General features: G+C 37.2%; 1 protein-coding gene and 1 long non-coding RNA gene across 3 annotated transcripts in view; one reads left to right on the forward strand and one right to left on the reverse strand.

The window, feature by feature from the left end:
• The window catches only part of CSTPP1 (centriolar satellite-associated tubulin polyglutamylase complex regulator 1), a 188290-nt gene that overhangs the window by 60598 nt on the left and 112908 nt on the right, over positions 1-14784 (forward strand). The gene's annotated exons all lie outside the window — the stretch shown is intronic.
• The window catches only part of LOC132429195 (uncharacterized), a 43245-nt gene continuing 36344 nt past the window's right edge, over positions 7884-14784 (reverse strand). The window contains exon 4 of the long non-coding RNA XR_009520315.1: positions 7884-8750. This is a non-coding gene — a long non-coding RNA (uncharacterized lncRNA). The remainder of the gene's footprint in view (positions 8751-14784) is intronic.

Raw genomic sequence — 14784 nt, forward strand, 5'->3', positions numbered from 1 at the left:
CAGAGTAGAAAAGGGCCCCCATATGTGGCCTATTATATCCATATCAACTTGCTTACCCTTTTCAAACAGCTATTGTCTTTTAATAGGGTCCTGCCTGGCAGGGGGAGTCCTTAATACCTGCCATATAAGAATGGGCAGCTTGAGTTACAGCGAACTGCAGTTTGGTGCTCTGATCAAAAGGCCTCTGTTGTTTTTAGGGTTTTTTTTTTTTCCCCTTCCCTCTCTCTCTCTTTCTATATCCTAAGCTAATAATTCAGCACAGCAAGGTCATTACTGGCTTTGAATTGAGAGCTGAGAGTGTTAAATTACTGACCTAGAATAAAAGAGATCTGGGGGGCTCTCAGGAAAGATAAAGGGATTCCGGCTAGTAAAGTGCAAGCCCAGCAACCTCGCTTCTTAACAATATTATTTTTTTTAATCCTCTCTGTCTTCAAAAGTCTTTTCTGGGACAAGGAAAGATCCTCAGTTAGAGAAATTAGGTTAGGAACTCAATGACATCTTCTGAGAATTGTGGCCCAGGTGCTAGAAGTTCATGGACGCCTATGTAGCTGTCCTTTTTGTCTCCCCACCTTGTTACTATTTCACTCTCTTCCAGCTTGCTCCTTAGCCAAATATTGGTCCTTTATCACATAAGTCAAATATATTTGTGATATTTCAGCTGAAAGATTATCTCCCACACGGGGATTTCAGACATGTGAAAAACATACCATTTAGCCCCTAAAATATTTTTCAAATATGACATTGTCATCAAAAGCTACTTCTAGTCCATTTATATTTTGTAAATAATGTTTGTCTGGTCCTCACATACTTTAACAAGAAAAAAATTCCCCCACTGTGAATGAATTTGACACCTTTTCTCTACTATATTGGGTCTTCTGAAGAAAGTCATTTCCACCCCTTCATACTTTGTCAAAACTATTACCTCCCATATATCCTTTTTCACAATTATCTCTTAAAAGCCAGGCACCATTCATATCCTCTGGAAAATATTGACTTCCTAAATTTACTATTTTTAGAAAAGTCCCTGAAATCCACTTTCACAGATTTTCTGTACATCAAAGTAATAATAATAGCTAATAGTCCCTGAATGTGCCAAGAATTATACCACAGGCATTATTATCACGTTTAATCTTTGGCAACCTTATATAGTAAGCATTCCTATTATCACCATTTTACAGATAAAACAGAATTGAGACACAAAGTGGTTAAGTACCTGGCACAAAGTCACACAGCTAAAAAGTGGTAAGATTTGCCCCAGACTAGCGCTTCTCAAACTTTAATGTGCATATGAATCACCTGGAAATCTTGTTAAAATGCAGAATGGGGTTTATTAGGTCTGGGATGGGACCTAGATTCTGATCTCTAAGAGGCTTCTAAGGGACACCGATGCTGCCGTCGTTGGTCCACACTTTCAGTATCAAAGCTGTAGACATTCTTACTTTGGACCCACTCTAAAAAATGTTATGGTTATAACTTCCAATTTCTCATTCCATCAGGCAATTCTATAAATATACATACTGGGTTTTTGTGTTATGTTACTACTATTATCTTAACCAGTATCTTCATTTCTTTATTTTTATTGTGGTAGAATATACATAACATACAATTTACCATTTTAACCATTTTTAAGTCTACATTTCTGTGACATTAAGTACATTCACATTGTTTTGCAGCAGTCACCACCATCCATCTTCAGAATTTTTTCATCTTCCCAAACCGGGACTCTGTACCCATTAAGCACTAACTCCCCATTTCCTCCTCCCCCTATGCCCTGATAACCACCATTCTACTTTCTATCTCTATGAGTTGACTACTCTGGATACCACATATAGGTGGAATCATATAATAGTTGTCTTTTTGTGACTGGCTTATTTCATTTAGCTTAATGTCCTCCAGGTTCATCCATGTCGTACCATGTATCAGAATCTCCTTCCTTTTTTGAGGCTAAATAATATTTCATTGTATGCATGTATCACATTTTGTTTATTCATTCACCTGTCAATGGACACTTAGGTTGCTTCCACTTTTTGGCTATCATGGATAATACCACCATGAACGTGGGTGTACAGATATCTGAGTCCCTACTTTCATTTCTTTTGACAATAAACCTGGAAGTGAAATTGCTGGTTTATATGGTAATTCTACCAATATCTTACTTTCTAAGGTACAAGTTTATGTCCAAGTTATTGTTTGTGTCCCTCTTTTTAAAAAAAAAAAAAAGAAAAAATATTTCTTACTTAAAGTGAATCTTTAAAGGTTTGGCAGGAAAAGTGAGTTTTCAGTATAGATTTTCATTAGGTTCTGTCATCTATAGCTGCTTTGTGATTTTCAATCAATCACAAAAGAGTATTGAAAAATGTCCTTTGTTTTTTAGAAGTCTAATGGCACCAAGTAAAGAATTAGAGAGTGGTAATGTTCTAAAATAAATCAATATTAAGAAGTTTTATGTCACAGAGAAAGTTTTATGTGAATGAATTCAAGACTTCACCTGACAAACAGGTGTTTGGGGAACGGGGAGGCCCTTGTTAAATTTTTATGTTCTTTCTTTAAGATTTCCTGGAGTAACTATCCTAGGATCTTCAGAAACTTTGTGGCACCTCTTTCTCTGAGGTCTTTAACCAAATAACACATTAGATTCTCAGTGTTTACAAAAGTTTTGTGTAAGAACCTGCCTACTATCTAGAGTTCTTCCCTCATATATCTTTTTTTTTTTTTAATAAATTTATTTATTTATTTATTTATGGCTAGATTGGGTCTTTGTTGCTGCGTGCGGGCTTTTCCCTAGTTGCAGTGAGCCGGGGCTACTCTTTGTTGTGGTGTGTGGGCTTCTCATTGTAGTGGCTTCTCTTGTTGTGGAGCATGGGCTTTAGGCGCACGGGCTTCAGTAGTTGTGGCTCGGGGGCTCTAGAGCGCAGGCTCAGTAGTTGTGGCGCACGGGCTTAGTTGCTCCACGGCATGTGCTTCCCTCATATATCTTTAGAAATAAAATTCTCTGCTGGAAATAAGAAAACAAATCAAAATGACATTGAAATCTGATGAGTTAATAAGAAAGTTTGAAGAGATTTTTATAAAGGTATCAGGAAGAAACTGACTTCTTTCCATCCATCATAGACTGCTGAATCATTAAGGCTACTTTAATCATGTATGCCTGGAGCTCTCTCATTTTAGGAGTTCCTAACTAATGTAAAAGATTGAAAAGAATGGACTTGAACTTGGAAAGGTAAGAGAAAACAAAATAGCTTTCACTTAAAGTCAGGAAAATGAGTATTTTAAAAATATAAATGGATTTACCAGTAGCTTTAAATAAATAAGTATACATGGCTACCAAAAGAAACTGCATTTATTTTCTAAAAAGTGAGACCAACTTTGGAGATAAAACAAAAAACAACACAAAGAAGGTAACTCTGGAGATAATGGTAATAGTGTAACACAAGACATGATAAGATGAAATAATAACCTAGAAGAGAATGGAATCAGCAGCCGCAAGACTGATGTGTGTGGCTCTAACAGAGCAAACCCTGTTTGGTGTGTTCCCAACACCCCTTCAATTTTATTATCATTTTGAATTATAATCAAATCCAAGACTTTGGCCTATGACTAAAGCATTTGTATGAAGCATTTTTTTTCTCAGCCTAATTCATATCATCTCGAACGAGAACAAGGGATGGTGGTTTGAGAATTACTTGCTGGCTTTGAACCGAGAGAGCTGATAAATGTAATGCCTGCAGCTCCTGAATGGGGGTGGGGGGGGTAGCAGGGAAAGGGTTTTTAACATTTAAGGGACCCTAAAAATAGGGTTGGGTCTTCAATGAGATCTGCAAATGATGCTAATGGGACCATATTGAGGATCCTAGTGAGAACAAAAGGATGATACAAAAAATCCTAGAAGCTATAGCTGTAGGCAGAAAATAGAATGTTCCTTGAAATGTCATCTACTGTTGTACAAAGCTCAGATATGCAATGGGTGGGAAAACCTGGAAGGAAACTAGTATTGAGCTGAAAAAGCTAAAGAAGAAAACTGACAAGAAATTAGATAAGAATGTGATATGTGATCTGGCAGTAAAACAGACAAAAGCTGTTTTGAGGTCTGGAGGTAGAGAGTAATCACACTGTAGGGAAGGAACGGCAGGATGTATCTGAGGATGACTAAGGAGAGCCTTACCTGCAGCACTAAATTTAACTACAGTAGCAGAAAAAAATAGTACCGGTGGGATGAGCCTGTTGACAAAAGAGATACAGAGGTTGAAAGGTAGAGCCGAAGAGAAAGAAATAACAGATAACAGGTTTAGAGACCACATAAGAAAATATGTGAGATGTAACATGTAGCAGGAGGTAAGACATAACAGAAATACTACAGCATTCTAAGGAGGAACATCCTTTGTCCAGAAATTTTTCCTGTAAGGCTAGGAGATGTTTCCCCAGAGAAATCATGGAAACACAATTACTCTTGATTTCAAGTGAAATTCGGCAAGCTCCTGGAAGTTCTGTTATCAAGACCTGTGTTTAAAGGCCTTGTAGGAATGAGAAAAACTAGAGATTTATGGTAACTGTTGTTAAAAAATATTTTTCTTACAAAAATGTAACATAATATTGTAGAATATATGGAAGACAGAAATCAATTAGAAGCTAACAATCCTAATTCAATGAGTAAATACAATTCTTTTAAATTTTTTTAATCATTTTCCTTATTGTAGACCTACTTTATTGTAGTTAAAATTATAATGTACACACAATTTTATTTCCTGTTTTTTTTTATAGTGTATGAAAAGCATTTTCTAAATTGCTACATTGTCTTTTTGTAATTTAAATTTCTAACATGCTGTAAAGAGTATGTATGCAGAAATTTTCTCCCAGTGCTCTCTCTGTGCATTGATTTCCCATCCTGAGGTACATGTATTTGCCTGTTTCTATTGGCATGGAGTAAAGAGCAATATAAAAGAGATGTTCCTTAACACTTAAAACTGCAAGGGATAAACAGATGTTAATGAATCATCTTGCTTTTCTACTGATACAAGTGGGTAAGGAATTTATATGCAGTTGAGAGTTTACCATAGCATGCCAGGCGTTCGGCAATCAGTTTTGAAGTTGGAAAGCTTGAAAGGGGAGTTTGAAACATTTTTTAACTCTGGCAGGGGGCCTAACTGAATTATGAATAAAGATCCAGAGGAGAGCAGTTTACTTTCAGAGAAGCAGCATATGAGAACGAAGTCCTTTGCTTAGTCTTCTGGGGAGAATTTGCTTGGTGATCACCCTATCTGGAAACACTCTCCTTTCCCCTTGGCATCAGCCCAGGATGGGACAAGTGCTCTCTTCCGCTGCTTTAAGAAGATTCTTTCTGGGGTTTGGCGACAGAAGAGTACTTGGTGAAGTAACCAAGGAAAGAAAGCTCGGCGCTGCTTATGCTTCCCATTGCAGAAGCTTTTCGTAGCTCTCAGGGCCTGAGGCTGTCTTGTGAGTTTTTCACTTCATAATGCAGTAGAATATGATATCACTGATGTCATGGTCTGAAAACTAGCTCTGCTACTGAGGATTACTCAGTCAGGCCAAAAAAAACCTTGGTATGAAATGCCAATGCTAAGGCATTAGAGTGAACCGATAAGCTTCTGATTTAGTTGTTTTACTGTTGCAGAAATTACCAATCTCATCCACCACAAGGGCAGCTCAGTTCTCACAAATTGGTTCACCTATCCCTAGACAGTGACTGAAGATTGATTAGGGCCTGTTGGATTTCTTCCTAAATTGGAGATTTTTTTTTAGAAGCCAATGATCTCAGATATTCTAGTTCTGATTTAGCCAGTGCTGAGAACGAGAAGACGAAGAGGATTGTGAGTGTCCACCTGCAGCATGGCAGCTTTCTATTTTCTATACTGCTTACACTTATATCTTCCTGGCCAACAGAGAAGATGACTTGCAGTCGATTCACCTGATGCGTATCTATGAACAGAACCATATTCCAAATGTCCCATATGTTAAAACCACACTTGGTGGGCTTCCCTGGTGGCGCAGTGGTTAAGAATCCACCTGCCAATGCAGGGGACACGGGTTCGAGCCTCGGTCTGGGAAGATCCCACATGCTGCGGAGCAACTAAGCCTGTGCACCACAACTACTGCGCCTGCGCTCTAGAGCCCGCAAGCCACAACTACTGAGCCCGCACACCTGGAACCCGTGCTCCATAACAAGAGAAGCCACCACAATGAGAAGTCTGCGCATCGCAATGAAGAGTAGCTCCGGCTCGCCGCAACTAGAGAAAGCCATGCACAGCAACGAAGAACCAAAAGCAGCCAAAAATCAATCAATCAATCAATTAATTAATTAAAACACACACACACACTTGGTCAAATTTCTCCTTGGATACAGGGTCATGATGTTCATTTATTTTTTTTCTGTTATGGGTGTATTGTATGTTTGAACAATAGATTATAACAGCCCAGTAGAGAGTTAGATGGTTTTAGAAATTCTGCATTAAACTTTTCTGCAGAAATTTCTTTGTAGCACTATAATAAAGAAATTGGTGTGAGGTAATTTCTATTCAAGTGTGTTGCCGAAACTATAATACTTTGGGGTTCTGCAACATAGACCAAGCTGACATGCTTCACCGATTTCTCTCATCAAGTTAGCATTGCAAAATTCTACAGCAGATAGGCAATGGAAAGAAGACACGTAAGGGCTTAGGCTTCGTCTGAACTTCACAAGGAAGGAAAGAACAAACCCAGGCTTAGTTAGTTCTGGGGACCAAATCACGCCCCAGGAATACATCTTTAGGGTTTAGTGACTTTTTGCAGCACAAAACGCCAATCTGCTAATTTTTCCAATCCATTAATGGGAAATATGCCCTAAAAGCTTTCTTTTCTATTCCCTCTCTATGGAATATCTTTTTTCCTTCTGCTTCCAGAAGCAATAAAAGGTTACTTTAAATCATGATTTTTTCCAAAATGTTTTGGATCTTTGATCTTATTTATTTTTCAGAGGTTGATCTCTACCCTGTGTATTTATCACCTTGTGTGGCCAGTTTGTGCTGCATAATTGGGTGTGATCTGTTCTCATATTTTACTTTCTTAGTAGATCCGTTTAGGATTTCTTGCAAATAAACTCATCTCAAAACAGCAAAAAACAGTCCCAATTCTAACAGAAGATAGTATATTCTAATGAGCTTGCCTGATTTTAGAAAGAAAAAAGGAGACGAGACTGGCCTAAGAAGACCAAACTGCTGCAATCCAATTTAATTGTGTAGGTCAGTACTCATTGGCTGTTTTCATTTTGAGTAAGAGCAAGAAGTACCTGGAAGATTTGAAGTATTATAGGAACTTTGAACTTTTGCCTCTTGGCACATTGAAAATGAACTGGAATATTTTAATCTGGTCCTTTTGCTCTTTGTTATTTCTTTATCTAGAATGTGAATGGCTATGTATGTAAATCTACTACGATGACATTTATATTTAATTCTTTCCTTGGTAGTTCTTGAGTTACTGGCCACTTCACCAAAGTAATTTAAATCAATTCTGACTTTTTGCTTTTTAATATCCAACATTAAGGTGTTTATGTGGAATTGATACCATAAACGAATTCTTAGAACTTCTTTAGTTTTTCAGGAGAAAACAGATACCACTTAATAGAAGTCTGTTGACTTTTTTCTGTATAAACAGCCTTTGTTATTAAATGAGAAAATGAAATTTTATCAAGAACTCACACTACTTAACGTGTTTACAAATGTCTGGTTATAAAGTCATTAATTTTAAGCACAGCTTCTGCTGTATTTTCTTGATCTGTTACTCTAGAGTTAATCAACTATTAAGCAAATAAAATGCGAAAACTATGAAATTTAAATAATTTATTTTCTTGTTAAAATCAATTTGAGACATTTGTTCTTAATTTCATTTTAATAACTTTATTTATACCTTTTAAGATAAAAATGATATAATTCACAGAGACATTTTAATTTTGATATCTCTGGTTCTCGTGTGGCCAGAGGATCCAAACAGAGAGTTCTTGAACTTTTTATTCATGACAGCTTAAAAAGAGATCATCAGATCCCTATGAATTGGACAAAAGAATATCTGTATTATGCTACCTATAGTATAAGAAAGAACAAGAAATAAAAATATTTACATGTATCTTCTCTTTATTGTAGAAAGTCAACTTATAAAGGTAGATGAAATGATGTAATTAGGGGAAAAATAACCATTTGGCAAAACCATCATCATTTTTATTGTTTCTGGCAAGAATTATCAGTAGATGCTGAAAGTAGCAAATGAAAGTTTGAAGAGTAACAGTATATTTCCACAGCCTCAAAGTATCTCCCCACAAGATACTTACTAATTACAAAGGATGGCTCTACAGTGGGTGAACCTAGCAGACACTGCTTTACCTAAATGACCAAAGTTGATATCACCAGTAATTAGACTAATCCATAGCAAGTGCCTCTTGATATGATGCACTGGGAAAACTAAGCATCACTTCTGTGATAATCCTGCCAAAAGAGTATAACCTGAATCTAATCATGAGGAAACATCAGACAAACCCAAATTGGAGTACAATCTGTACTCTTTAAAAATGTCAATGTCGGGCTTCCCTGGTGGCGCAGTGGTTGGGAGTCCGCCTGCCGATGCAGGGGACGCGGATTCGTGCCCCGGTCCGGGAGGATCCCACGTGCCGCCGAGTGGCTGGGCCCTTGAGCCATGGCCGCTGAGCCTGCGCGTCCGGAGCCTGTGCTCCGCAATGGGAGAGGCCACAACAGTGAGAGGCCCGTGTACTGCAAAAAAAAAAAAAAAAAAAAAAAGTCAATGTCATGAAATACAAAGAAAGACCCAGGAACTGCTTCAGATTAAAGGAGACTAAAATGTCATGACAACTGAATGCAGTGTATCATCTTGAATTTTCTTTTCCTATGAAGGAGACATTACTGGAACAATTAGTGAAATCTTAATAAGGTCTGTAGATTAGATAAAAGTATTATATTGATTCTAATTTCTGATATTGTTCATTGTACTATTGTTACATAAGAGAATTACTTATTTTTTAGGAAATACATACTGTGTTTAGGGGTGAAGGAGCATCACGTCTACAACTTACTCTTAAACAGTTCTGAAATATAATATATATAAATACCTATATTTATACATATATGTATGGGTGTGACAGATAGTAGAGAGAGAATGAGAGAGAAAGAATGTTGTACTGAGAGCAAATGTAGTAAAATACTCGCATTCAGGTAATCTAGGTAAGGGATATGCAGGAATCCTTTGGGCTATTCTTGTAACTCTTCTGTAAATTTGAAATTATTTCAAACTTAAAAAAAATTGACATCTCAAGGGTATAAAACCAACAACTTAAGGAAAATGAAAGATTTTGCTCAATGAAATTTAAATACTGGTTTTTGGAGAACTCTGTTTGAGGCAGGCATCTGATATACTTTTGTATGGCCTTTAAGATATTTTTAGGAACTTTTTTGTTTGATTTTACAAGTAAGATTGATAACTTCTTTTTTCAAAATTTGTGATCCAATTTTATTTATTTATTGAAGTATAGTTGACTTACAATATTATATTAGTTTCAGATGTACAGCATAGTAATTTGATATTTTATAGATTATACTTCATACAAAATTATTATAAAATATTGATTATATTCCCTGTGTTGTATGTTACGTCCTTGTAACTTATTTATTTTATACCTAGTAGTTTGTACCTCTGAATTCCCTCCACTTATTTTGCCCCTCCGTCTACCCCTCTCCCCTGTGGTAACCACTAATTTGTTCTCAAGATTCATGACTATTAAAGAACATTTCAGTTTAGTTAAATACAATGAAAAATTAATAAGAAGGTACTTTTTTTTTTTTTTTTTTTGCGGTACACGGTATGCAGGCCTCTCACTGTTGTGGCCTATCCCATTGTGGAGCACAGGCTCACAAATGGCTCATGGGCCTAGCCGCTCTGCTGCATGTGGGATCTTCCCGGACCGGGGCTCGAACCCGTGTCCCCTACATCGGCAGGCGGACTCTCAACCACTGTGCCACCAGGGAAGCCCCAAGAAGGTACATTTTTATGCAGGTAGAAAGTTTGTTTTGGATTTCTGGTCATAATGGCTTTCAGTGTTTGTGATTTGGTCCTCCTATTCATTCCAAACACATGGTAATGATAAAATTTTCTGAGAGAAAATTTAAAGGACATAGCCATGTGTAAAATCAATATAAATTCACCTATAGACGAAGAACTAAACAAAACCACAATGTTAATGGGACTAAAACCTTAGGCCTCCTGTACTCTGGGTTCAGAAGCAAGCATAGGTAACTAAGTGCTCATTTCTGATGGAATAGTAAAGACTAAAAGTGTCACACACAGGGCAAGAGACTAAAGCCAGACTTTTCTTCCTCTACCCCTTTAAAGAGGATTCATAAAAAAACTTATTATTGCTATCTGGAAAATGGCTTATATAAAACCTGGGAGTACAAGAGGAAGCAGACACCCTTGTAGTCAGGACTTAGTCTTGCTACTCAGGTCTAAGCTACTCAGGGATTCAGTGATAGTCTCTGTGGTCTCTGTGATATCCCCAGTATCATCAGGAATGGAGTCTTAAGTCATCCAATATAAGACCTAGTTCTGAACTAGGATCTGTCTCCAGGAGACAGTGAGAGAATAAACAAGTAGAGAGAATAAAGCCTGCCACTTAAGATGAGTTTGCACACTGCAATTCCAAAACATATAAGGAAAACTGATGCTAAGAAAAAGAGCCAATAAACCCAGCAATTGAAATATAAATTTACTCCAGAGAAAATAAAGTTAATTAATTATTTTAAATTGATTTTGAAATGAAGTTTAGGATCCTCAGGGAGAAAAAAGAAAGAATAGTAGTAATATAAAAAGAGAACAAAATATGGATAAACAACAAGGGTTGTACTGTCTAGCTCAGTGAACTGTATTCAATATCTTGTAATAACCTATAATAGAAAAGAATATATACATATATATATCTGAATCACTTTGCTGTATATGAGAAACTAACACAACATTGTAAATCAATTATACTTCAATAAAAAAATAAATAAAGAGAGAACAAAAATTGGGAAACAAGAACAGGCAAAATGAAACAAAGCCATGTATAAGCCTTAAAAGACAAATTGAAAGTTCTAGAAATAAAAAAGTTAATTGAGTTTTTTAAAAACTGAGAGAGAATGAACTCTAGACCAGACATAATAGAATAGAGAATTCATAATTTAGAAGATAATACTAAGTGTAACACAAAGATCAAGAGATAAAATCTATAAAAGGACAGGTGAGAGACACTGAGAGGCAACAATGTATATCTAATAGGAGATTTAGAAGAAAACGATAGAGAAGATGGCAAAGGAGCAATATTTTAAAAGATACTGGCTGAGAACTTTACAGATTTGACAAAATACATAAGTCAGGTGAAAGTCCTGAGCAAGATAAACAAAAATAAACCTACATGGTAGACACATTGTAGAATCTGCAGAACATTAACAATAAAGAAAATAGCTTATATGAATGATAAGAATGATTAACTCCATCAAGAATGTCAGAAGTTTGACTGCTGGCATCTTGACAACAATGATAGGTGCCAGATGACAATGGAGTAGTATCTTTAAAGTGCTGAGGGAAGATAAATGGCAATCCAGAATTCTCCACCTGGTTAAATCATAACTCCAGAGGGTAAAATAAAGATATTTTCAGGAAGATGAAAAGCAAGAGTATTTACCACCCACAGACTTTTGTGTAAATGATAGGTCTATGAGTATTCAGAAATTCACAATTCAGAACTCAAAAAAGCTTAAAAAACAAGGTTTTTTGGGTAAGTTTTCAGCAAACTCATTTGTGGGCACACTTGACCTGAACTAGTTTATGAGGCTGTCTTTGGTCTTTATTTATCCTACCTAGTGTGACTATATGTTTCACTGTGGAAATTTTAATATGCTTGACTGTGGGCTGCTTCCCCGGACCCACTGGATGTGTTATATCACAGCTAGTTTGTCCAACATGTTGCCTTTATAAAATCCAAAAATTTGTCAGTTCCAAAACAGAGAGGTCCCAAGGATTTCAGATAATGATTGTGGACCATTCTTTCTTTACTTTTTTTCTTGAATAATTTCCAACTTTTTCCCCCAGTTTTACTGAGATATAATTGACATACAACACTATATAAATTTAAGGTGTACAGCATAATGACTTGACATACATGTATGTTGTGAAATGGACCTTTCTTTTTTTCTTTCAATTTTTTTCTTTTTTTTTTTTTTACCTTGAGGTATAATTGACATACAATGTTATATTAGTTTCAGGTGTACAACATAATGATTTGGTATTTGTATATATTGTGAAATGATCACCACAGTAAGCCTAGTTATTATTCATCACCACACATAGTTACAGAATTTTTTTCTTGTGATGAGAATTTTTTAGACTTACTGTCTTAGCAGCTTTTAAATGTGCCAGTATTATTAACTATAGTCACATGGCGTACATTACATCCCCATGACTTATTTATAACTGGAAGTTTGTACCTTTTGACCCCCCTCACCCATTTTGCCCATCCCCCAAAATGGTTGCCTCTGGCAACCATCAGTCTGTTCTCTGTATCTGTGAGCTTGTTTTTTTGTTGTTTTGTTTTCTTTTTCAGATTCTTCATATAAGTGAGATCATACTTATATGAAGTATTTGTTTTGACTTTCTCTGTCTTATTTCACTTAGCAGAATGCCCCCATGGTCCATTCTTGTTGTCACAAATGGCAAAATTTCCTTCTTTTTTATGGCCAAGTAATATTCCATTATGTATATATATCACATTTTCTCTATCATCACTTCATCCATCAGTGAACACTTAGCTTGCATCTATATCTTGGTTTCTATAAATAATGCTGCAATGAACATGGGGGTGCAGATATCTTTTTGAGCAGTTCTTTAGATAAATACTCAGAAGTGGAATTGCTGAATCATATGGTAGTTCTATTTTTGTTATTATTATTTTTTTTGTGTGGTACGCAGGCCTCTCACTGTTGTGGCCTCTCCCGTTGCGGAGCACAGGCGCCGGACGCACAGGCTCAGTCGCCATGGCTCACGGACCTAGCCGCTCCGTGGCATGTGGTATCTTCCCGGACCGGGGCACGAACCCGTGTCCCCTGCATCGGCAAGCGGACTCTCAACCACTGCGCCACCAGGGAAGCCCCTCTCATTGTGGTTTTGATTTGCATTTTCCTAATGATTAGTGCTGTTGAGCACCTTTTCATGTACCTGTTGGCCATCTGTATGACTTCTTTGGGAAAATGTCTATTCCGATCTTCTGCCTATGTTTTAATCAGATTGTTTTTTTGTTTTGTTTTTGTTTGCTATTGAGTTGTATGAGTTTTTCATATAGTTTGATATTAACCCCTTATCAGAATATGATTTGAAATATTTTCTCCCATTCAGTAGGTTGCCTTTTCATTTTGTTGCTGGTTTCCTTTACTGTGCAGAAGTTCTTTAATTTGATGTAGTCCCACTTGTTTATTTTTACTTTTGTTGCCTTTGCTTTTGGTGTCAAGTCCAAAAAATTGAAATGGACATTTCTTAGAAGATGAACTTTAGCAAGAAAATAATTGAACCAAGAGAGAAGGAGCAAAAAATAGTAGTGAGGATGAAAATTGGTATGAAATGTTGGTAAACTTAATTAGCTATTAACTAAAAATTAATAACTTTTTTACATTAAAAAAAAAAGTAGAGTCAAAAGAAATAAAAGACATCCAAATTGGAAGGGAAGAGGTAAAATTACCTGTTTGCAGATGACATGATCCTATGTACAGAAAATCCCAAAGAATCCACAAAAAAAGCTACTAGTGGGCTTCCCTGGTGGCGCAGTGGTTGAGAGTCCGCCTGCCGATGCAGGGGACACAGGTTCGCGGACACATGCCGCGGAGCGGCTGGGCCCGTGAGCCATGGCTGCTGTGCCTGCACGTCCGGAGCCTGTGCTCCGCAAGGGGAGAGGCCGCAACAGTGAGAGGCCCGCATACCACACACACAAAAAAAGCTACTAGAGCTAATAAATGAATTCAGTAAAGATGCAGGATACGCAGAGGCAGGATCAGTTGTGTTTTTATTCCAGCAATCAACAATCCAAAAAGGACATTAAGAAAGTAATTCTACTCACAACAGCATCTAAAAGAATTAAGTACTTAGAAATAAATCGAACCAAAGAGATGAAAGACTTGCACAGTGAAAACTGTAAAACACTGCTGAATGAAATTAAAGAAGACCTAAATAAATGGAAAGACATCCCATGTTCTTGGAAAGGAGGACTTAACATTGTTAAGATGTCAGTACTACCCAAAGCAGTCTACAGATACAACACAATCCCTACCAGAATTACAACAGCTTTTTTTTTTTTTTTTTTTTTTTTAGCGGTACGCGGGCCTCTCACTGTTGTGGCCTCTCCCGTTGTGGAGCACAGGCTCCGGACGCGCAGGCTCAGCGGCCATGGCTCACGGGCCCAGCCGCTCCGCGGCACGTGGGATCCTCCCGGACTGGGGCATGAACCCGTGTCCCCTGCATTGGCAGGCAGACTCTCAACCACTGCGCCACCAGGGAAGCCCCAACAGCTTTTTTTTTTTTCACAGAAATAGAACAACCAATCCTCAAATTCATGTGGAATTGCAAGGGCCTCAAATAGCCAGAACAATCCTGAAAAAGAAGAATAAAGTTGGAAGGCTCAAACTTCCCAACTCTGAAACTCAATACAAAGCCACAGTAATTGGAACAGTGTGGAACTGGCTTAAGGACAGACATATAGACCACTGAAAT

The sequence above is a fragment of the Delphinus delphis genome, chromosome 8, assembly GCF_949987515.2.
Source record: "Delphinus delphis chromosome 8, mDelDel1.2, whole genome shotgun sequence".
Classification (NCBI taxonomy): domain Eukaryota; kingdom Metazoa; phylum Chordata; class Mammalia; order Artiodactyla; family Delphinidae; genus Delphinus; species Delphinus delphis.